Here is a 24,941-nt window from a genome sequence, read left to right as displayed (position 1 = left end):
TCAGCAACAGCTCTCCCGCTTTCGCCTTTACTATCCTTCACTCTGTCTCCGTTTTTGTTTTGCAAATTTCTGCCTGAAACGCGCCCAACACGCGCGACACTTACAAATTGCATTAAAAGTGACCGCGATGAATTAAAAACTCGCGCCATGAATTCGCTTTGGGGGAGGACGGTAGCATTTAGCTCTCTGAATATTGTATTATTTGTTTTTGTTGCTTTGTTGCTCTCTTGCTTTGCCCACAAATGTTTTCGTTTGCATATTTTCAGGCATTCGTGCCCTGAGGGAATTGCCTCTAACTGAAATTGAAAATCTGAAAACTTTAGAAAGGCTCGTAAGCTGAACAAAGCCACCAATAAAGTTGAACAAAAACTATTTGGATTGAAATGGGCGAAAAGTTTTCAATATATATGAAAATGTACATAATAAATATAAAACAGATTTGCCGAGTCCCTGCTCTAATTATGATAATTAACTAAAAGTGTGGACTGAAGAAATTTATAGCATTTTTAAATATTCTGATTGAAAATCTTTTGCTTGAATCTAATAAAGTCAATAAACAAGGAAAGCTTTATACAGAACATTTTCAGTATCAATTTAAATGCATTTCGACGGCCTTTTACTTTTAACTTTTTTTTGCTGTTGGCGAAAAACGATCAAAAATGTGCGTTTCAATTTCAATATAACAGAGCAAACCCTGCCTAACTTGTAAACCGTCTATCGGCTCTCTAACATCACATCTGTTTTGGCTTCTAATGGAAACTTTGTACTCTTTCAAATTTTTTTATTTTTCCATTTTCTTTTTGCCCAGAAAACCACTAGAAATGTATAAACTGTTTTGTCAATTTTTTGTGCTCTATTCTGTGCTTCTTTTTTGCTGCGTTACTTTGGGGGTCGCCACTCAAATACAATATTTTCGATTTCATCGTTGACAGGAAATGGGTTTTTGTGTTTTGGCTGCCCAAGCTTGGCCGTCAATTTGCCCGCTATAAAAACTCTGAATGAATGAATTTTTAATAAATGCCAGTGCGAAAAAAAAAGCATACAAAAAAAATGTCTGGTAAAGGCACTAGTACATAGGGATCTTAGGTTTTTTTTTATATTCACTTGGCATATTTTGCATTTGAAATTTTGTGCAGCAGCTCGAGCTTCACTTTCAGCTGCTGAGTTAGCTTTTAAGCTCGCTGCTGATAAAACAAAAAAAAAGGAAAAAAAAAAATAAAAAGTAATATGAAAGTACAAAACTTGCAGCTTGTTTGAAAAATGTAAATCTGCCAAATGTTTTTTATGCTGGCGCTTTTGGCTTTTGACTCTCAGCTGTTTGTTTCCAATTAGAAAGTCCACCACGGGGCGTATGATAATTGGATAGCAATGTATGCCTCGGCTCTGGCCCCGTCTTCTCCCCTGCCTTCTTGAGAGGGCGGCTCAGTCAGAGTAGCGGGTCCAAGGCTCTTTTTAGTGTTTGCTGTACGCCTTTGCTCTTTGTCCAACAGATAAATGGACAGCACTAGTGAGGCCAGCAACGGGGCATCGGGTAAAGAGGCAATGGAAAGTCAACAGCAACGGCAACAAGCATAACTATAAGTAGAGCACGAAGTGAAGGTAGAGCCAACAAAGGCGCGTCAACAGTTGACAAGTGGCTCCAAGAAGGAAGCAAGTGAATATGAAGGATAAATACAACAACATACCTTGCAAAATATAAATTGAGAAAGCAACTTTGAAATTATTTAAAAATAATAAACATGAGCTGAAATAATACATTAAATTTCAAGATAGCATATCCAATTTCAGCATAACAAATCAAAAACATGATCTGTTGTCGATAAAAAAAATAAAAAAATTCCTCTAACAATAATAAGACATTTAAAGTAGAATAAAACTTTTGTAGAAATTTTTTTTAATTTAATTTAATGGGACACAAAAAATTAACCATTACACTCTTTTTTGCTGTAGGGTGTCTCGAAACTAAAGCATACTTTTAAGCGCCACTGCAATAAGATAACAAAATGTGGAAGAAGCGAGATGGCTATAAATAGTAGCAGACGCCTTGGGAACGTCGTCGTCTGACAGTTGCTAAAACTATGCCAACGGCACTTAAGGTTAAAGCAGGGCATTGGGTGGGTCAAGGGGGGCCATAAGAGAGGGCAGAGGACAGAGTGATATGCCAGACACGGGGATATGTACTGGGGGTCAGTGTGGCAGTTGTTTAGTCAATGGGCGGCGCAACAGTTGGTTGCACACTTATTTTGGTTTTTGGGTCCAACGTGCAGAAACAGAATGACAACCGCGGCGACACGGCAATTTGGCCAGGCTAGCAGCACACGAACAAAAAGGCCAACGCTCTCTTGTTTTATTGTAACTTTTATAGCAGCTGCACAAATGTTTTTAGTTGCTAGTACATAAAATTGTTGCGCCTTTCATGAGTGCGTTGTCAGCTGTACGCTACGTATACATAATATCTGCAGGTGTTAGTGCAACCGAAATTTGTTGATTTTTGTTGCAATTAAATAAGTAATATGGACATTAGCAAGTTAACCGCGTAGTAAACATATTTTAATAGAATTAAGAGTTTAATTTTGATTTCATAAATCTAAAGACTAGTAATATTTATGTGCGACAGTTTAAATTGTTCCGCCTTGCTTTGTTGCGCTATTTAAGCACGCCATCTGGCGGAATTATTAATATTTAACCCTCTTAACAATGCTGACAAATTCTTACAATTAGAGCAGGCGCCTCTTTTAACATTTGCCACTCTTTTGTGCCACACTTCGTAAATATTTGGCGCAATTTTTCATATTAAATGACAGGCAGCGGCATTTCAGGGAGTGCGGTGGTGCAATAGAGCAAACGGCCAGCAGAAGGTCGCCGGAAAGTGGCACAAATAAAAATTGCAGTCGAGGCTGTAAAAACGGCGCTCAACTTGCGCCAACTGTGATCAATCTTCATTGTTGGGCTAGCGGGTAGTGGAAAGGAGGTTGGGTAGTGGAACGAAGAGGGGGATATGCGGATGTATAGTCAGTTGCAGCATATTTTCGACACTGCAGGCAGCGGAACTCAAGCAAGACTCGCCTTCAGGCACTCGCATGTCCTTGTCTGCGGAAGCAAACAAGCAACAAGGAAGCAGTTTCCTGTTCCTTCATGCCATACATCCAACATGAATGCTAAGGCAAAGGCAAATGCAAAAGGAAGAAGGAGAAGACTACAAAGAAAACGAGAAATGGCCAACAAGCGAAAATAGGAAAATTGCAAAATATTTGCAATTGTCGCCATAGTCGAAATACGCACATCTAAAAGAACGAAAACGAATATTGGGTTGGTTTGTTTGGCCAGGGAATTGCCTGGAACCACAGAATGCCCAAGGTGCTTACTTAAGTCTTCACCACTGAGAGAATATTTATTATTTGAAGTTTTAGTTTTGTTATTAAATAAAAACATAACACAAAGCATTATTTCACTATACCCATTCTAATTTCTATTAAGCTACAGGGTATACAAATAAAAAAATGGCAACGCCCGAGCAATTGCCAAAAAGGAATGAAGATAAAGTGGCAGCCGGCATAACGACATGGATATCGACATGGACATGCACATCGACATGGACATGGTCGAGCTGAGGCTGTTGGATTAGTTTGGCAGTTGGGCTGTTAGAACGTTTGCCAGGACTAGTTGGAAGATTGATTGCCCACCGAAGGCGCCAAGAGTTCATTGCATTGTATCTGAAATTAGTTGGTTTGTCAAAAAACTCCTCTGACCAGCCAGAGTTAATGGAGGGCACATCCAAATAATAATTACTTTACTGCAGTTACAACTTAAAATTTAAAGTCTATTCAGATTTAAAGATTAGTTTTTGAGTTTCTTTTTTGCTCTCAATCTCACATTCTCCCACTGTCTAATTGTTTACCTTTTGTACATAATAATTCCATAAACGCCTGTTCATTGTTTGCCCCTTTTTTTGCCGTTTCTCGTTACTTCACACTCGTTACACGCCATCTCGTTACTCGTTACTCGACTCTTGCCAAACGACTTTGGAAAATCTTTTTCATTTCTTTATGAGCTCTGTGCACTGTTGTTGTTGTTGTTGTTTTTGTGTTCTTACTTGCTGTTTGCTTCGAGTATTTGCAGTCATTTGTATTACTTTTGTTATCGTTGTTGTTTTTCTCATATTTCTATGCGTTGGCATTGCATTTGTGCATTGGATTTCCAGCGGGTGGAAGAGAAGTAATCCTCGTCGAGGTCTCTCTATGTAAATTGCTTTTGTTTCACAAGTGTTGGGGCTTGAAAAATGGCGAAGTCTTCGGACAGACCAAAGTACGGCGAAGGGAAAGAAAGAGGTGTTAATGCAGGTGAGTGAGCAATGAAAAGTTTCCTCATCTTCTATATTTTTTTGTCATTTACCAGCATCAATATTGTGGCATAAAATGCAAAATGCTCTTCGGGTGTAACTGAAGTAGAACTTGGCATTTTGTGAAAAAGTTCTGCTCTTAAATTAATGAGATTTGCCATTGTGAACTTTTTTTGTCCGCTTAGATAAGGGCAAAGAGTTTCTAATTGACTTCTGATATGATAATACTCATTTCATTCAGCTCAATCTGCTCATATCTATATATCACTCTACTAATCCTCTTCGGAATTGTTCTATTCTATTTAACAAAGAGCTGCCAAAGAACAAAAGCTCTCAATCGAAAGATAGAGATGTAGAAAGAGAAAGAAAATGGGAGAGAGATTAACATTAAGTTTACTGTTATTTGAATGCACTGGCAACTTAGCAAGCTCATTGGCAACTGTTTGCTGGACTTTAAATACTTTTGCCAGCCCCTAACTAACTGTCAAGTTGAAAGTCTTCGCGCAATGCCAATGGAAAGAGAAACCAATTCAGAGAGATCTATAAAAACCAACATTAATGCCTTAATTTTAAGCTTAGCAGCGAAAGTTGCAAGCGTGCAAGGGCAACTATAAGGCAGAAATAAAGAAGGAGAGAAAGTGAGATGGAGAGATAGAGAGAGAAGGTCTAACAAGCAACTTTTTAGAGCAAAAAAGAGAAAAAATTTATAAAATCTTGCACAAAAACTTTTCGCACGATTTTAACGCATTGCAAAGCGCTGCTTAAGCCATAAAAGTGCTGCTTTGGGAAAGGGCGAAGGGAAACAAGGAGCGTACACCAGGGAGGTCACAAGGGAGCCAACGCCAACTGCAATTTGCCTAGAGGTACGGGGGTAAAAGCTGAGGGATTGTAAGCAAAAAATTGGCAGTAGACCTGCGGAATGATAAAAATTTTTAGCGCGACAAGTTTGCTTTTTCAATTTGATGTAAAGCAGGCTCACGGGCTAGAAGGGCGGTCGAAGAGCATTAAGGGATGACAGTAGCGCGGGGATTTGTCGGGAGTTATGTGCAACTTGTGCCTTGAACTGGTCGCGCGTCTGCAGTTACAACGAAAATTGAAAATTGCTTGAATTGCAGTTTCCGCTCAAGACGGCATCTGATGAAGGGTCGCAAAGGGGGCTTAAAGAGTAGAAGTGGTGCAGGGATGCAAGGGGGGGCTGATGACTGAATTCACTGAGGCACTTGGCGGACGACAGACAGATAGTTAGACAAACAGAGAGAGAGAGACAGACAGACATACAAACAGCTGCCAAGAATTTCTTGCCTTGCAGGCAGGCAACGCGGCGTATGAGCAACTTTCCACTCAAGTGCTACAACTTGCAATTTTATGTTTGTTATGACATATTCCCAACTTACCCCCAAACTCATGGTTGCCCCTCCCCCCTGCACTCCGTAATCCGTTTGCGCTCAGTTCAGGCTGAATGTTTGCGTAATTAAATCATTGAGACTCTGACTTTGCTTTATTTGTGTGCAATGTGGGTGAAGGCTGAGCCTCAGAACTGACAGACTGAGGATGCCTGCAAGCCAGATTGAAGTAATGAGCAGATTCCTTCACCAATCTCACAGTCAGCGAACACTTCGCGACCACAAAACGTAATTGGAATTGAGGATGTGGAACAAAATAGTGCAACTGACTTTGAGCTGCAGTTTTCCATCTATTTTTTTTCCTTTCCCTTTCTTTCCTTTTCTGTTTCTGTATCTGTTCGTTTCACTTCTGTCTGTTGGGTTCGTGAGCGGTGCACGACTTTGACAGGATTGCGTAAGTCAGAAGGGACTGGGTAATTGAGAGCGGACGTATTCAGACGGAGATTGCTATCTCTACAGGCGATATAAGAAATTAAATTTAAAACATACGAGTACTACAACCAAGTTTTTAAGATGAGATTTTACAATCAATTTAATAAGCATAAGATATATAAAAAGTTAGCTTAACTTACTTTTCACAAATAAATTGACAGTGGTATGTATTGAGTGTATTGGCTTGATTTTAACGTCTGTTGGAGCAGGTGCTATAATAAGAAAGCAAGAAATAGATTAGATTAAAAATTTGTGCCCTTAACATATTATAAGTTAATTCTTGAACTTTAAACTTTTAATAACTTTAATACTTGTTAGGAATTCAGTTTTTCTTTTAAGTTATCATTTCTAATTTGATTTCTGTCTACAGCTCATAAATTATTGAAAAGTTGTATACAATTAATGTCCTCAAGCTATTTGCATTTCTAATTTATTTTATACAACTTTCAGTTTGACTTTGCTATTTATACTTGTATATTTATTTCTTCAGCTGTCATCTGTCTAATATCTTGGGAGCTGTCTTTCTGCCTAACATCCTTTTACCCGACTAATCAAGGCAAATGAAACTTTTCTCATTTAGTGCTAATAGTTTCTGTTGTTGCTGTCACATAAAAAAGTTGTTTACAAAAATTGTGATAAATCTCCAAACTGACCTACGATCTGAAGGCCAGCAACATTTGCCCAGTTAAAGTTCTCTCAGCTCGAGGGTTCTTCTAGGGCAAACAAATAATATGCTGCAGATGGAATCAACTTGGACTTATCTTGGCCAGACAACAATGTATAGAAATTGCACACAGAAATAAAAATAAAAGAGTAAAAGACAATTGCAATTGATAAGCAGCAGAGGAGAAAGACGAACAAGAGCAATAAACGAAAGAATATACAAACTGTGGCAAACATTAGAGATGTGCAAAATGAACAGAAGCAGAAATACAATGAAAAAGACATCAATGTACTTGCAACTTGGTTAATATTACATTAGTTATAGAAACACTGTAAATGGTTAAGTAGAAAAGATGGATATTCATATAAACACGTGAACATTTTGGAAAAAATGGTTGAAATTTTGTTTCGTTGTGGGCGAGTGACCTGTCGTCTTTTTCATATTGTGCAAATATTTATGTAAACAAGCAAAATGCATTATGTGCCCAGTGCTGTCTTTATTATATTTCCAAAAGGCACACAACAAATGGCCAAAGTTGAACAAGGAGCTGGCAGCAGGCAGCTAACAGCAGGCACCGGGCAACTAGGAGCAAGGATACAGGAAACAGGCAAGCAGGCAGAGAGGCAGAGAGGCAGTCAGCCAGTCAGCAGCCAGAAGCAACAGCTCTCCAATTGAAAGTCAAAACATACGAGCTGCAGTTTGCCACGCCCATTGCACAGGACTCCCCCCCCAGCCTTCTTCTGCTGCCATCCATTGTCTTTAGACATAAAGTTTTGGCTTTCGGCACGTTTGCCATTATGCATATGCTTTCATATTCGCATATAGTCTGGTGCTTCTTAGCCTTTGACTTGCCAGCAGTCTGGCAGCATGTATGCCATTGTGTGTGTCTGTCTGTGTGTGCAACCGGAAACGGAAATGAAGCACAAAAGTTTCATAGCATAAGCTGGCCCTAGGCATAGCCGTAATAGTTAACTACACACACACACCAACACACACAATATTTCTGCTGCTGTTTTCTTCTTTTAGTTGTTGGCAACTTTTTTTCATTTGTTTTTGGTTCTGGCTGCTTTGATGCTATTATTTTAAATTATTTTATGACCTGCACTGACCATGATTTACTTATAAAAGCCAAGTCATAATTCATGGTCGGAACTAATTGTCTGAAAATTTTTCCGAAAAGCTGCAGCTTAATTGAAATGCGTACATAGCACCAGGAAGAACAACAGGAGAGGCTATTAGTCCTTCTCCCCACTTGTTTGCATCCTGTTTCCGAAGGCGTCTTTAAATTAACTGCTTAGCCAAAGTGCTGGCATATTGCGCATACGTCACGTTGACGGACAGCATAGTTGTTGTTCTTTTGTGGTTGTGCTTTGACCATTTGAAGTTCCAACTGACCAACAGATTTATGAGTGCACGAGTAAGCGAATAAGTGACTAAAATGTGCATAAAGTTGCACTCAACATTTCTGGCAAAGATTTAGAGAGGTGCAGTAAAGTTCAAGTCAAATTGTCTTGAGAGAGATTCAGTTTATTTGAGCAGGGCACAATTCAACTTGATTTCTAGACAAACACTTTGCGGAGTTGTCTGCTTCCTTCTTGTTTAAAGTGGTATAAGTTTCAAGTGTGACATACTGCTCATATGAGATGCTATTCCGTTGGTTGTCTAAAAGAAAAGCGAGCCCTTATCACTATAGTACAGAGTACAAGAAAAATTGTACAAGTGTACCTCTTATCAAGTTTGTTTGCTTCAACTAGTTGAGAAATATAAGTAGACACCAGAATACAATGGCGTTTGTGCATTCGCTTGAGTGTGTTTTTGTCCCTGTCTCATTATCTAATTCAATTGCTCTACATTTTTTACATCTTTTACGCTTTGCTCTTAGTTCTTTACTCTCTTTCTCTCGCTCGCTCTATTAGCTTATCAACATGTTGCTTCTTATGCTATTTTTTTCTGTTGCTAAACGTTTTAAGGCAGTTTTTCAACGACTTTAATAAGCTTCTGATTAGCTGGTAATGAAACAATCCTGTCAACGCCTGAAAGTGTGCTACACATTTTTGATGTTTTAACTCTTTTTATCTCTTGTTTCTCTTTGCTTCTCGTTTGATTTTTATCCTTTAATAGCAAAAGAAGCGAACAAAGTCTTTGCTTGACTTCGATTTGTTGCTATTGTTGCTTCAGCTTGGCAACAATAAATCGTTCTCGTCTTCAAGTTGTTGCTGTTCTTTATGTTGTTGTTGTTGTTAGCCCGTCTGGGCCTATCTTTTGTTGTATGTTGTTTCCATGTGGCTTGTGGGTTGCCTATTTCTGAGAGACTGCCTTTGCTGTACATATGTCTCATGCATTATCTATTGTTGTTCTCGCCAGCATTGTTATGTTCAGCTTTATGCTGGATTTAGGTCTGGTTTTGGCAGTTATCTTCTTGATTCACCCCCTTGGCCTGACATACTTCTACACTTGTAAATCATTTTCGTTCCAATTTCATTAAGAGTTCATGCTTTCATTCAATCCATTCAAATATTGCAAAGCTTGTGCAAGTGGAGACGAAAAATTGATTTTCTGAGTATGTCTATGCATAGCAACTTCTCATTCTGCTCACATTCTTTATTCATATTTTATTCATTTAAATTGCTAGCTCAGCACTCACTTTCGATAGCCCGATGAAGTACAAGGAGTGTGGCTATCTTTCAATTAAATCTTCTTGTCTGAGCAACGTCACAAAATGTAACAATTGACTGAGTGGCAAGTCAATTTATGTGGTTGTTATTGTTGCTGCTGCTGCTTCTGTTGTTAAATTCTGGCCACGCCCACTGCATGCTTAATTGTCAACAATAACAACTATCGAACATGATGAATTAGTGTGTCTGACAGTTAGTTAGCAGCTTTCCCTCTTTAAAAGACACCCGTTCCTTTTAGCTTAGTTCGGTTGTGTTACTTTATTTTTAACACAACCCACAAAACCCTGTGGTATAGCACCCCTTCCCCTATTACTCCTCTTGCACACTATTCATCTGCCAGGAACTGATGTCGCGTTAATTTGAAGCTAGCTGCCAAATGTCAAAATGTCAAGTGAACAAAATTTCGCATCATGAGAAATTCATGTCGGAGCGTTGCCGCGAACCGATTTGTCTCTGTATAAGTGTATTTCTCTCCCTCTCCCTATCTCTTTCTCTGTGTGTGAGTGTAACCGAAACCCAAGCCCAAGTGACTGGCAATCTCCCAACACTCCTCTGTAACCGCCAAGCCGACTGCCTGTTTGAAATAGTTATCGGGCTTTTCCCGCAACACGCCCCATGCCCCATCAGCATAATGATAATGCCCATTATTAGCAGTTGCAAGCATTTGCATGCATTTGAATTTGCATTTCGCAGACACGATTCATAACACTGTGCTACTAAATACACATTTGTATTACTGTCCATAGAACTAGTCAAGCTATCATTTCTTATCTTCATAGAATCTGTAGAATACGGAAATAGACATCTTCATAAAAATGTGGAAAAGGTATATAAGGGTAAATTATTCTAAAAAGGGTTTCTTATAAAAAAAGGACAAGAGCGGTGAGTTCGCAAGAGTTCATAGAAGAGATCCCAAGATTTTGGTTTGAAACTTGGTTCAGTTTTATAATAAAAAAGTTCCATTTTCCAAATTGATTGCGATATTTGCCATACAATTTTTTCCATAATTTCTTTATTACACTTTTCAAATTTTGGATATACGACACTCACAAAAAAAACAGCCCGTATTTCTCCGTATTCCTAAAAGGGCGACGATCATTAGAAAAGGAATTTCTTTAAACTTTGGCTACTCCATTTAAATTAAAATACCTTATATGAATCTGAAATCAAACTAATAAATATCTCGATTTTTTTCATATCTTTACTTAACTTTACAACACTTCACTTTGTAAGCTAGTGTTGTATTTGCCATGGTAAGTACAGTAGCGGAATATTACAGCCCCTAACGCCCTTGATTTATGCACGCATTATAACCAATTACATGAGCCGTCGGCTGTGTTGGGTGGATTGGGTGGCAGTTTCAACGTGGAGTAAAATACCGACTTTGTGTGTGGGATACATTTGGAGGCGCTAATTGAATTAGCGGTGGTTCAGTTTCTCCCTCGATCTCTTGGGGTTGCGGTCGTGATTTGATGATTAGATTTGCCTCACAAAAGCTGTCGCCGAAGCTTCTAACCTGACGGTGCGTCACTCCCATTGTTTGCCAGCAATTTCTATAGATCAATGAGGGTTGAGTAGGGCTTGTCTAAATACATACTCGTATGTGAGTTGCAGTGGAGTCCGGCAAATGCAAATGCCGTTGGCCTACACCTAATGCTGAGCTTCTTACTTCAATTAAGCTTTGGATGTAATTAAATTGAAAGTGCCGGCGGCAGGATTAGCTGATGAAGTGCCTGGTCGGAACGGTGGACAGGAAGCTGGCAGAGTGGTCAATCCTTAAGCTAGTTAATAGAGGCAAAGCTCCATGAAATTGTTCATTAAATGGTTTGATGCCTGCTGCAGTTGAAAGCCTAAGCCAAAGTCTCAAATTAGCTCTGTCATAAGTTGTCGCAATTTGACCTGGCCATGTCCCCCAGGTAATTGCCTTAGTTTGCATTGCCAATAAACCAGATTATGGATTGTAATGGGAAAATGTTCGCCTTAAGCACCAGTAAATTCCAAAATCGGCAGTTAATGTAAATGTAAATTTCAATGGTTTCTTGCACCCACATCAATCAATGTCAAGAATATGGGAAACGTATACGATATGTATTAAATGGAATAAATTCTAGATTAATATACACACAGCTCATAAATGAGAAAGAAGCACAATAAACGTGAAATGAAAAAAAAGCAGAGAAATGACTGAGAGCTCTTACTTGAAATTGAATTTTTATATGCTAATCAGTTAAATGTAACATAATCAAGTACTTACATGTATATATCACACGGTACTTTGTTAATTGGTAAAATTTTCAAGCAAACGTTACGTTTAAACTGTTATATATTTACCACGTTATATTTCAAAATCAAGAAAATGAGAACTTTTGTTGGCAACTTAATTAATTTCTTGTGCTTTGTCTCAGTGAATTTAACGTTTTCTTGACTTGGAATTGAAGGTGACAGTATTGCTGGATGACTGCCAGAGGAGGCTGAGCGGAGGGTAAAGGTTGGTGGAATAATCAACGCATTCATTGAAAAATGCAACGCGACATTTCCGTCGTGACTGCGACTGTTGCTCTGAAATGAAAATGGGAACGAGTTGCGTGGGCGTCCCTTTGCTTGCTTCGCTATTCACTCCCCCTCTTCTTCAGTCGCTCTCTCCCTCCCTCCCTCTCTCTCTCTCTCTCTGTCTCTTTCCCTCTCTCTCCATCTCTTTCGTACTCGAATTCTCTGTAGGTGGCAACCACTAGTATTCCCCTGTAGTGGCCCGGCATTTCTCTTTAGTGCCTTGGGCCTTCTCGCATCGTGCTGTGTTTTGTTGTGTCGTATGCGTGATTTATGTCACACGGAATGCAAATACATGAGTAAACATGCAAAACATTTCACAGACCATACATATACCCATGTATATATAGAGATACTTATGTACCTATGTACATATGTGGAGTTAAGCGATTGTCTGCGGGCTTCTTCTGCCATCATCCAAACATTTATAATACAAAGAACATAGAATATACGTTCTTTAAATAAACCACAAACGGATGGAGACCGGGTTAGCTTTGACAGTCTTCAAAGGGTCGGCAGTTAGAAACTAATGGTTTCTTAACTGTTATACAAATGTAGTTTTACCTACGTGTATGCTGTTGTATTATAAATGTTTCAATGGTTTGAGTAAAGAAGACATACAAAAAATATTATTTAATCGATTGTATTTAGTGCCATACAGCAATCTCTTTAAAAGTATTTTAGAATTCCATGTAGCAATAATCTATTGACTGCCAATCAATTTGACAGGACTTCCTTACGAATGTAATTGATATCCCATGCTCAGATTTTTAAACAGTCTGATTTGAACAACTTTGCTTTAATCAATGGAGATTACAAAAATATAAAATCAAAACTACTAGATACTCTGTAGCTAGTTCGGAGATATAATGAAAAAAGCTTTTGGATTCATAATAGAATTTCTTTTCAATAATAGAAACTATTGATTAAATAATGTAGAATTTATAAAAAAAAATTTTTTTGCAGTTTTTTTGATTATTTTTTAAATCCAAAATTCAAAATAATTACATAAGACAACTGCCAATAAAGTATTTTTATGATTGCTCACTTCTCTCGTCATTTTGGTGCAAATCATATTAATTCTGAATAATGAATTACATTAAATAAAATAGTAAAGTGAGTAGCAAATTTGTTGTGATAGCAATTACCATATTAAAGATATATAAATAATTATTTTAGTAGATTTTCATTAACTAAGTAAACACTCTCTCATTTTATAGTAAATATTTGCTAATGCAAATGTTAATATAAGCAAAATAGATTATGATAACCACATTTACATACATTTTTAAATTAATCAAGTTGCTATGAACTTCAGACTTAAATGTATGATTGATGGCATAATTGTTTTCAAATTAAAATACATTTTGTGGTATTTTTGGTTCACAACACTAACCACAAGTTGGCAGCACCAACTTAAGGATGTTCAAAGAATACGAATACATTTATATGCTTCCTGTGTGGTTTAATGTCCCTCAAACACTTAATAGATTAAAGCATAGAATTCATTAGGTAAATGTGAAGTGTTTATATGGGTAAGTGTTTATAACAATGTTTAAATAGTATAATACATTTATTGCCCATTTTAACAGTTGCTAAACAGCTCTGGGGCAGCGTCAACAAAGTGCGAGGCCGAAACTTAATGAATGAATTAACTCTGCCACAGGCAACACACAACTGCACAGTCCGTAAAATGCAAATCAAATATTTAGTTTTAATTTACTTGAAGTGACCAAATGACTCAATGGCTGACTCACTCCAACTCACTGACTGACTGACCTGACTGATTGATTGATTGATTGATTGATTGCGTGTTTAATTTGCATTTTACCTATGGCATATTTGTCGCTCGTTGTTGCTATTGCATTTGTTGCTTATTATCCCATGCACCTGTGCATTTTCTCTGATCGAAAATTCGATGCAATAATTTTTCCGAAACCTGCAAACATTTTTAGTTTTATTCCATTTTTATCATTTGATGTTCATTAGTGTGAATTGGTGTGTAAATGTCTGCGTGTATGTCGGCGATTTCCTAAACACTGATAACAATCTACTTCTATGTATACAGAGCTATCTTTCCACCTTTCCCCCGCCACAGTTTGATAGTTCCCTACTTTCGTTTCACTCGTTGCTATCTTTGAATAGGGGAAAATACACGAAAGTCAAACACGGAGAAATAAAAACGCTGAGGTGGCCCAGCACAAAGTAAACGGCGTGTAAAACGTCGGCACAGATATAGCCAGATATATAATGCTTACACACGTTGTTGTTTAAGTTGTTGTTGTTGTTGTTGCTGCTGCTGTTGTGGCCGCCCCATTGCTCTGTGGTGATGGTAGAAGAAATGCAGCATAAAGCAAATCGTGTCAATGACATTTGGTGACATACGCCGCTAAAGCAACACACTGATAGATAGACACACACACACACACACGCAAAAGCAGAAGATGTGGTCGAAGAAGCGTTGGGGAAGAGGGGAGGGGCTTGCCTAGTCTAGAGCGAGCCAAGAAAGATGCTCGACTACTTGGGCTAGAAAAAATCCGATACAGATAGCAGAAAATTGCTATGAAACAAGCTGCACAGCAACAACAACAACGGGTTTTACCTTGGCTGTACACCAAAGTGGGCGTAGACTGTCAGGGGAGGGGTGCAATGGGTGTCACACTGACAATTTACCGCTTTACTTTGTAGGCGCCTATTATTAGAAACATTTTTCCTTTATTTTTTTTTTGGGTCATTATGTTGATGCTGATGGTATCTGCGAGATGGCATCGATACCAAATTTGATTGAGGTGAGTTAAGTAGCTGAGATGTGGATACGAGTTGGTAGCATCAAAAGTTTTTTTAAACTGTTTTCTAGTTTTCTTTTTCAATTTGATTTGGGATAATCTTAAAAGATTCTCTATGTCAATTGTTGAGTCAAATTGCTTTTGTTTGTTATTTTTTGTGGCATAGGGGGATTGTAGTGGAATTCATGACTGGAAGTGGTGAACATTGCATAACAGTTATACATAGTAATATCAGATGTTATAACTAGACTAATTAAGACTTATCCTGTCACATATGCCATTTCTTTAAACAATGACTGCTAAACATATCAATTACAATTACAAATTGCAAGCGTATAAATTGTTCTAATTTTTAGTATAAATACTTAACCATTATCTATACCCACAAAGCTAACAAATGGCTTCTACTCGACCTCATTCCACATATCTAATTCTGAATAATTAGCTCCAGTGCCAACTAACTGTTATTTAAACTCTTTGCGTTGCTAATTTTAGTTAATTTTATTTACATTTTGTTGATTCTGTTCGATTTATTGGCCAGTTCAATTTTCTACCCAACATTTTATTTGTTTGCATTTAAATTGAGATATTAATTTCAATTCGTTTTTTTCACTTCGTTTTGTTTAGATTGTCTCTGTTTGTTTTTTGCGCCGCATAATTTTATTTGCATGGTAGTTTTTTTGGTTGCCATTTAGCAGACCGCAGCGGGTTTTCTGCACCTCCCAAAAATATGTACATTCGAAGTTAAAAATCCATGAAAATTATCATAGAATGAACCAAAAATGGAAATGATCAAAGAAATAACAGTGTAAAATGTTTTTGCAGTTTCTGTGGCTTTTTGTCAGCCAACGGAAATTGTAATTTAAAACTTTGCCACTCCGACATTGAATTTATATTTGCTTTGTTCCTATTGTTCTGTTGGTTTAATATACAAATGTATTTAATTTCATTAAAAATGGCTTTCACACTGTCAACTATATTTAAATGAAATGCTAACTGTCGCCAAACACATTTGCAACGAATGCAATTCAAACAAAGAGTTGATCAACATTTGATTATAATGGATTTAAAATGTTGTGTAATATACTCTAGAGAACTATTCAAAGAGTATCAAATTACTGATGAGCGAAACAAATAAATCATGTTAAATTAAATAAAGCTGCTTATAAGAAGCGTTAATATACCCAAAACGATACCATGCAGGGTATTAAATTATGAGTACTTGAATAGAATTTACAGCTCTAATGCAATGTTTATATGAAGTATACGCAACGTGTACAATTAAAGCTGACTGCTTTAATGGTGTGACTTTTGATATGAGACATACGTACGATTTGACAATTGTTGGCAGCAATTACCAATGTCGTTTGTCAAGCATGACAGTGGAGAAAACCTATGAAACAGTGGAGTTTCTCCGTCTGTCATCTTGAAAACTGAAAAGCAACAGCCGCCGCCTAGATGACGTGACAGTTGACAAAGTCAAGATGAATCTTTAAAGGCAAACAAGAAAAAACGGGAGCAACTTTTCCTTTTAGTCTTTAACTTTAACAAACTTAAAGTTATGAAAAGTTACAAACTAATTTTTACTTAGCGTTGACTTCGGAAATTAGTTGAGTGCTATAAAAAATACAAAGAATATTGTTGAAATATGCAAAGTTCTAAATGTATACTACATAGTTCAATTTTGTAGCAGCAGCTGCATGAGCTAGCCATTTTAAGGGTTTTAAAAGAGTTGTTACTACAAATAGTGGCATAATTGTTCGGCAAGAAGCTAGAGTAAATATTTAAAAAGTCACTTAAATTTTGTTTGCACCTGACACTCACTGCGTATACGTTATATTTATCGTATCTGTCATTTTGCATCTCTTTATGGCACATATTATTTATTTGCATATTGCCCCTTGCTGTTTATCTCTTTATAACAACAGAAATGCAGTCTGTTTTCTCATATTATTTGCAATAATTTACATTTGCATATTCCAACTGCAATGTTGCCACACGCAAACCAAGAAGAAAGGATTGTAGGGAAAGCAAAGGAATAAAATGGAGCTACCACTAAAGTGCACTGTTGGAATACCAGAGTCAAATAATACGTTGGCTGTAGAATGCAAGGATGCTAGGGTGTTAAAATTACGATTCATAAATTTCAGAGTTCTTGCATTCACCTCATAAGCAAATCGTATTTAACTAGGTATGCATAAGTAAGAGCAGCTAAACTTGGTAATATAAACAGTACTTAAATGGGCAGAAGATTAAGTTTTGCATAATAATTGGTTGTTGCGAGTCGAGGGCAAATAATCTTGTCCTAAGAATATACAGTGGCTCTCACTAAGTTATACATACAATTTAACATTTTCCCATTTATGAAACTGACTTTAAATTTGTCTTAGTTGTTTATTATGTTTATTATTTTTTAAATTTAATTCAAAAATAATAATAATTTAATTTTGCAAATAAAATTTTAAACCATTTGAAAATCTATTTAAAGGTTATTCCTAATGGAAAGAAATATATTTGTAAGCTTTTTGAGGCTCAGTTTTTAATGTATAGTTAACGGATCAGTTAATTCTTTGAATGATATTTTAACGTAAAAAATAAAGAAATTAATTTAATGCTAAACTTGACTATAAAAAACTGGACCAGGTAATAAATTTTTTATTTAAAAAATATATATATAAAATCAGATGTAAAAAACAATTTCTTCATTTATTTCTAATTGTACAGATTCCTATTTAAAATTACCTATACCTTGAGTTTATCCCGATAGTTTTCATAATATTAATGTCTATTGATTTGAGCTTAATTATTTGATATGCAAAAGAGAGCTTAGAGCTCTAATCACATTTCAGTGAGTCGCTTGCTTTGCTGCCCAATAATCTGTGATGAAACATCAATAAAGTGTGCGACACAGCCGTGACCTCTGTAGTATAGACAGCACTTATACCCTACCATATACTACCCGCAATAACATTCACTACCCCTTAGCCATACCCAAGAACAGTTGTTGGTAGCAAAATGAGCTCGAACTTCACATGGTGCATGCATAATTAATTGGTGTACACATGCATAATTATAATTACGAGCAGCAACTAACGGCTGTTCGGTTGCCCCTAAACCAAAGTCAAACCAAAAACGGTCACATAGCAGGAACAACAACAACAACGGCAACAGCAACAGCAACAGCAACAACAATGTCATCAAAATTCAAAAGAATTGGCAATTTGTGCGTGATGTGACGTTCGCGTTGCCAACCAATGCGGCAATTTGTGTTTTGTACGTGCGTGTTTTATAAGCACAACAACAAAAATAATCACAAAAACAACAACAACAACAGCAACAAAAACAAATAAGCAATGTTAATTAGCTGCGTGGAGCTGAAACTGCAACATTTTGCTAACATTTGAAATTTGAAAATGCGCACAACAACAAAACGTTTTGGGGGAGTTAGCGGAACAATTGACATTGATGGCAGCTCCATTCTACCGCCCAGAATACTTCCTCTCTCTTCCTGTTCCTCTAAATCCTACCCCCATATCCACGTCCTGCTGTGTCGCAACTAGATTACTGAATAATTGAGTGCTGCGTATAATGAAATTCGTATTCAAAATTCGTCGTCATTCGACGTCATCGCCGGTTCATTCTGAGCTAACGTACCCCCTCTTAACCCCCACCCAACCCCTTTGAATAGGGTAGGGCATTGAATGACTAAATGTTTGCGCCTCGTGATTCGAGTTGAGGACCCCAAAACGTAAGCGGGGAATGTTTTATGTGTACTGGGCCCAGCTAAACCCTCAATAAGTACGTGTATAGCGTGCTGTATTTGTGTGTGTGTGTGTGTGTGTGTGGTGTGTGTGTGTGTGTGCTTGTGTCTGTATTTGTTTTTGTGTAGCCGACTTGCATACGTAATACGTAGAGTGCCAAGCCTCAAACCCTCTCCCCATACTCCTCGCACCCCTCAAGCCACCTGTGTGGCCATCGCTTGACTGCCGTCGGGTCACAACATCATTCAACGCTTTTATAGCCATTCAACTTGACGCATCCGTTTTGGCCAACTTTTTGGCATGCGCTTGTCTATAGACGAGAGTTGTTGTATACGTTTTTGGAAGGAACATGAAAACTCCAAAATATAATTTTAATTATTATACATTGTTTACGATGTCGAGATAAAGTTTTTATTTAATTAAAATTTCAAGCAAATTGCATATTTCAGTAAATTATAAATCTCAAATTTGGGTTTCCGTAGATTTGAATACCTGCAATAGAATACGATAAGTATAACAAAGTTTATCTCAATTCTTTACAACTATGCTTATAATTTCCTTTCGACTACAGCATAAAATATAATGTTTATCAGTGAATAACAGCTCTTCTCTTTTCTCATTTGCCACCAGTTTTTATTGAGCAACCCTCGCAAAGGGTTTGCGTGGCGGGATAACCTATTTTACAAGAACTTCACTAGCGGGCTTCATTTTACGAGCATGGCCTCTCCGTATTACCAAGTTTATGTCACTTTTCTCTGCCCAGAATTTGTTTGCTTATTCTAGTTGTTGCTGTTGTTGCTAATTCTCATATTATTATTGTTGTTTCTCTTGTTGTTTTGGTTGTTGTAGCTGGCGTGTCGTTTCGCTTGGTTCATATAAATTGTTTTGGGATTTTGTCGCACACTTTTGTGCTACCTCCAGTTGCCGCCCATCCTGGATGCACCCCTCCCCTCCCTCTTCTCTTGTGCCTTTTGGTCGTCCTGCACCGATGCGTTGGTTTCCGGCAGCTCGGGCTCATTATTGTCGTCAGTTCGTTACAGTTCTTTGTTTAATGACATCATTTCGTATGAAAAATTGTAGCTGCAAATACAACGCTGGACGGAAGGGGAAATTTTGGATGGAGTGGAGTTGATGGGGAGTTTGGGGGTGTTTTACAAAGCCTTGCCGAAATTATAAAGTTGAGCGTCAGGCTAAAGAAATGATTAATGTCAGTGCGTAGTATTATCATCATGCACGTATTATAACGCATACCGTATCCATATAGTTCCCTATAGACGTAATCTTTCTTATGAAATTTGACATAATGAGAACGGAAACACGAAAAAGAATAAAGTAATATACTCGTTCTGTTGCCAAGCCGATAAAGTTTGTAATTTACTTTTACACTATGAATAGACGCTTAGGTCACGTTCACAATGAAGAGAAAGTGAATGAGATGACAAAGAGATGACAGGAAATGAGGTCATAAGAAAGCGTTTCAAACAGTGTGTAAATCATTAAAGAAAGTTCAACAAAGATACAGACAAAAGAGATAGAGAATAAAGGATACATAAGTGAAATACATCTGGCGTCCTAGTTAAATCAAAGGATTACACATAAAGTGACTTAATTATTATCATTAACAGTCCAAGAACTTGATTTTGCACTAGAATTAGAAAATTGCATTTTCTTCTATAGTGTTTATCTTATTCCACAATTTATCCTTGACACTTAAAAAAAAGAAAGTGATTTAAGTAAACTCGATATTTGTAACTAATTGTGTTATTTGTCGATTGATCGAATTATATTTTGGACTTACTCACTTACTCACTAGTTAAGAGTTACAAAACTCAAGAGGGACTACAAAAGAATGACTTAGAATTAGATATTTTTATAGGAAAAAAAAAAAAAATTCTGAGAGCGTAGTTTTATGAAAAGTTCAAAATAAAATAAGATAAATAAGAAAAAAAAAGAACTACAATCAACGTAACTCATGATTAATAGATTAAAGAAACCAAACAAAGCTCAGAAATTAAAGTCAAAATAGATAACAATAAATATGAAAAGGGACAACGACTAATAGATTGGAATATTTGTGATGATAGAGCATAATTTCTATTAACCCAAATGAATAAATATATATGTATTTCACCGACAAGTGTGATATATTCACATTGAAATATTCATAAGAAAATGAATAAGTGCTTATATGCTGTGCCTAAAGGATGTGCTAGAAGGATCCCTTGGAGTCTCAACTGTATCATTTAGCCAAGTCATAAAGTTAATTTTGTCATATTAACAGAAAACGTGCACCTGCCCCAAAAGTTATGGCTGAAAGTGGCTAGGGAAGAATATACGATCCGCATATCATACGGAATTTTGTGTCCGCAGAGTGAAAATATTTTCTACACATCAAATGGTTAGAGTGTGTGGCAATTAAAAGTGTCCTTAAAGTGCAAATTCAACAGCATGTAAATTAAATTAATTGGCAAAGTTTAATTTTTTATTGCCAGGCAACTCGGCCCGATGAGACTGCGATGAGACTGATACAAAAAGGGAGAGTAATTAAATTTTTGGGGCACAAATCTTTGCACAATCTCGGTCAAAAGTTTTCCACACTTTTGCGACGTGTGTATGTTGGTCGTTGCGTCTGATTGTTCATCAGAGTGTGTTTTTGGCTGTGGTTGCTCATATAAAATTATAATGAAATGCTCGTGTCTACAGCATTTTCGTTTGTTCTCTAATATGGCGGCAACTGTCGAGTAAAACCGCAAACGCTTAACAATTTAATACAAATGTCAGCAATGTATATGTGTGCGTGTGTGTGAGTGTGTGTGTATGCTTGTGTACGTGCAGAGTGTTCGTATATATGTGGATATTTGTTTCTGTCTAATTATCCTGCAAACGATGTTGGTAATAATTTCAAATGTGCAAACAAAATGGCGTGTGAAACACGTGGCGTATGCGTAACAATTGTCAGGCTTGGTTAAGGTCTGAACTGATCTGAACTGTTCATCTAGCCTTTCGATTATCCATGCAGCTGGAACGAGTCCGCAGCGGGCAATTAAAAATTATGTTTATTTTTGCAAAACGTAAATTTAAATTATTGAAGCGTCCCCTTACGCAATAACGCCGAAAGGATGAATTTAAATGTAAAATGGCTGCCAAACAGGGCTGTCAGAGTGTGTTACAGTTAATAGAGTGACTGACAGTGTTGTTCACTTAACTAGATGTATTAAAATAGCTTTCAATGGAACTTTATCAATCCTGTTTCACTTTTACTTCACGTTCGCATGAATTCTGATACAAAACGTTTTATAGTAGCAACTTTTGAAATCGAAGTTAATTTACTAAAATCATAAAGACATTTATTATTAACTGATGCAACGTTTACTAGTTGCAATAAACATACATGTACGCATGTATATATAAATGAAAATATGAGCAAATATGTAATAAAATAAACAGGATGAAAACGCTGTTCAATCTCAATCATTTAAAACCAAAATGCATTTACCATACAAACTTAAAGGGCTCTTCAACATCGGTCAGTCAGCACGTCGAGTTGTTAAAATACTTTTAAATGTTTTTTTTTTTAATTTTTCTACGAAAATCGCCGACGCCAACATGAAAAACGGCTGAGCTAGTGTTGTTGTAGTTATTGCTGTTCATGCTGTTGTATTTGCAGTGTTGTATTTGCAGAGTGACTGGGCATATGGCCAGCCAATATGCATTTATTATACGAGCGAACGAGGGCGTGGCAGATGCCAGAGCATCGACAGAGCAACAACAAAAAAGTCGAAACTAAATACCGAAACCAGAGCAGTAAATGAAAAGATTTTGAGGCAGCAAAAACAGGAGTGAGGAATTCTTCCATACAGAGAGTATGGAAGAACATGTTAAATTTTTTATGATTCTATAAATACATATTTATATATTTCTTAGATATTAATACGATTTAAACTAAAACAAAGCTGCTTGACTACAAGCAAAATAAACTTTATTTGAGACAATATTATGCTTTTTTTTATAGAGCAACCGGCATTCGTTGTCTTACTTCTTTCATTTTATGTGTTCTGTTTAGTAAATACTCCTTTTTGACACGTTTGCCCATATCGAGTGGCTCAGACATTCGCTAAAAAATGCTGTAGAACAAGTTTATAAATATTCTGAGCCTGCGTTGAAAGACATGAAATGAGAGATGAAGAGGATAGAGGGAAGAAGGCTGAAATGCGTGGCTTATGCCGAGCATGGGAATGGAATTGTTTGCAGATTCATTCTGGTGACCATGTTCACAGGCACTTAATAAGTGTTTGCCATGTTGCTGCAAACAGAAAACAGAAACAGAAGACAGAACAGAAAAGAGCTCATATTTGAAAAGTTATGTTATATTCTGTTTTGTTCTGTTATGAACTTGTTGTAGAAAGTTGCTTAGTAAAAGTCAAAATAGATTGCAACGGATTTTGTGTTCCTATTTCATGTTTTTGTCATCTCGTCAAATGCACGAAACACAGCATCAAGTTTTCTACCAACAACTCAAAATTGAATTTGAGTCGCGAACCGCAACGCTAACAGCAACAACAAAGAGCAAAAACAAAAGACTAATAAGCTACCCCCAAGCTAAGTTTAGATGAAATCCTCGGGGGTGTGGAAAATGGTACAGGCAATGCCTAAAGAGCAGCCCATTTATTACAGTTGGTGCCGGGATGGTTCCAGAAGTTTCGGCCAGTACATGTGTGTACGAGTGTGTGTGAGAATACATTGGTGGCTGTGTTGGCAGTTATAAATTACGTTACGTATACACAGTGTGGTTAAACGCACAAAATGCTCGCATATGAATAACTCCATATATATGAACATATACCTACATACAAATAATATAATAACGAAGTAAATTTAGCGAGAAATTCAATAATTTCAGTAAAGCAGAGTTTGAGAAACAGGCAACAAAAGTGTTGAATATAAGGGCTAACAGGTTCTGTGAAGTCCTTAAAGCAGCGACAAGCAAATATTGATTATACAAAGCCAATAATATTCTAAAACATCCTCTAACAGTTCTTAACAATGTGCCAGGTTTATTCATTAATAGCATTATTAGAACATATTTTTTTATGGATCAAAAGCCTATTAACGGTCATGAAAGGCCATAACATAATCCATAACTATCATTGAAATTAATCTAAACACGCCCAAGAGGCCGACCCAATTGAGGCTCAACAAGCCGCTTAATCTGCCAGAATGTCTCGACCGGATTCCCATGGCCAGTTCTGAAATATGTTTGTGGCCAAGAGGCAGCAATCAAGAAAGCAGAGGGTGAAAAGCAAAAGGCTCAAAGTCCATTTAAAGATCTTAAGAGCTATAAACGCATTGATGCATGAACCTGAATTGGCCTGCTATTATGGCCCTTTGAAATTGACCCGGCCAACACCAAACTAAATTACACAATTAATAAGTTCTGCTCGCCGCATAATAACCGCAACGTTTAAGACCGAAATATGCAATTAGGGACCTGTCCGAAAAAGGGAAGCCGGAAAGGGATAACTGTGCGCATGAGAAAACGAAACGTTTCCCTTCTTCCCTCTCACTCTTGGGCAAATCGCCAGTCGTCCTTGTCTCATACTGTTCGAATCGAAGTTGAAAATTAATCAAGCGAAAATAACGAAACCAAAGATGAGGCAGCGAAATGTGATAAAAACGTAAATTTTTAATGTACAGCTCTCATATAAACACGGATAATAAAAGGCCAATGGAGAGGAACAACCACGACAGGCAAAAGGACTGCAGAAAATAATGTCAGTAACCCCTGCGGATAGCGAGCGAAATAAATGAATTCCAGTGACCATGGTCAAGACAAAAAATGGAAGCAGCCAAAGAGACTGATAAATAAGAACGAGCTGAGAATGCTCTTCCCACTCAGATGTATTCTTAAAAAATCACCAATGATTTTGTTAGCACTTGATTTTTAAGTATAGCTAGACAACTTTGATAACACTTTAATTCTGGGAGTATTTCCTTTTGAAACTAAAATAATATTTATATTTAGAATCCAAAGTAAACATTATCCTAAGAATATCAACTAAATTTTTTATTCAGATCATAATCGTGAGCCGATTTAGAAATTTGAGAATGAATTTTTGTATTTAATTTAAGTCAAAGATATTTTTGATTATTTATTGCCAGTTAGTCGCAATTTCGAGAATTTCCATGAAACATTTTGGCTCAGGTGAATTCGAATTATACTTGATGATTCAGCAAACTTAACACTCCTTCGGCTGGAGAACTGTAGTTGTTGCATGACAAAGTTGGCATGCCCACTTTCAATACATCTAGCTCTTGGAGTCCCAATGAGGCAGCA

The 24,941-nt window shown here is 37.0% G+C and overlaps 1 protein-coding gene and 1 long non-coding RNA gene across 4 annotated transcripts in view; one reads left to right on the top strand and one right to left on the bottom strand.

The window, feature by feature from the left end:
* LOC117791984 (SLIT and NTRK-like protein 1) overlaps window positions 1-24,941 on the bottom strand; it is a 39,812-nt gene that overhangs the window by 7,216 nt on the left and 7,655 nt on the right. For 2 of the 3 annotated variants that reach the window (XM_034631933.1, XM_034631934.1), the window contains one exon: window positions 6,315-6,386. The exons of the other annotated variant lie outside the window; for it this stretch is intronic. The gene's annotated coding sequence lies outside the window, so the exon portion shown is untranslated. The remainder of the gene's footprint in view (window positions 1-6,314; window positions 6,387-24,941) is intronic. 3 annotated transcript variants of the gene reach the window in all.
* On the top strand, window positions 6,736-22,441 carry LOC117791988. The gene is made up of 2 exons (XR_004618126.1): window positions 6,736-7,210; window positions 22,289-22,441. It is a non-coding gene; the product is annotated as an uncharacterized LOC117791988 (long non-coding RNA).

Source organism: Drosophila innubila (genome assembly GCF_004354385.1).
Source record: "Drosophila innubila isolate TH190305 chromosome 3R unlocalized genomic scaffold, UK_Dinn_1.0 2_E_3R, whole genome shotgun sequence".
Lineage (NCBI taxonomy): Eukaryota > Metazoa > Arthropoda > Insecta > Diptera > Drosophilidae > Drosophila > Drosophila innubila.
Note: the sequence above shows the minus strand (reverse complement) of the source record. Positions and strands in the feature narration are given on the sequence as shown.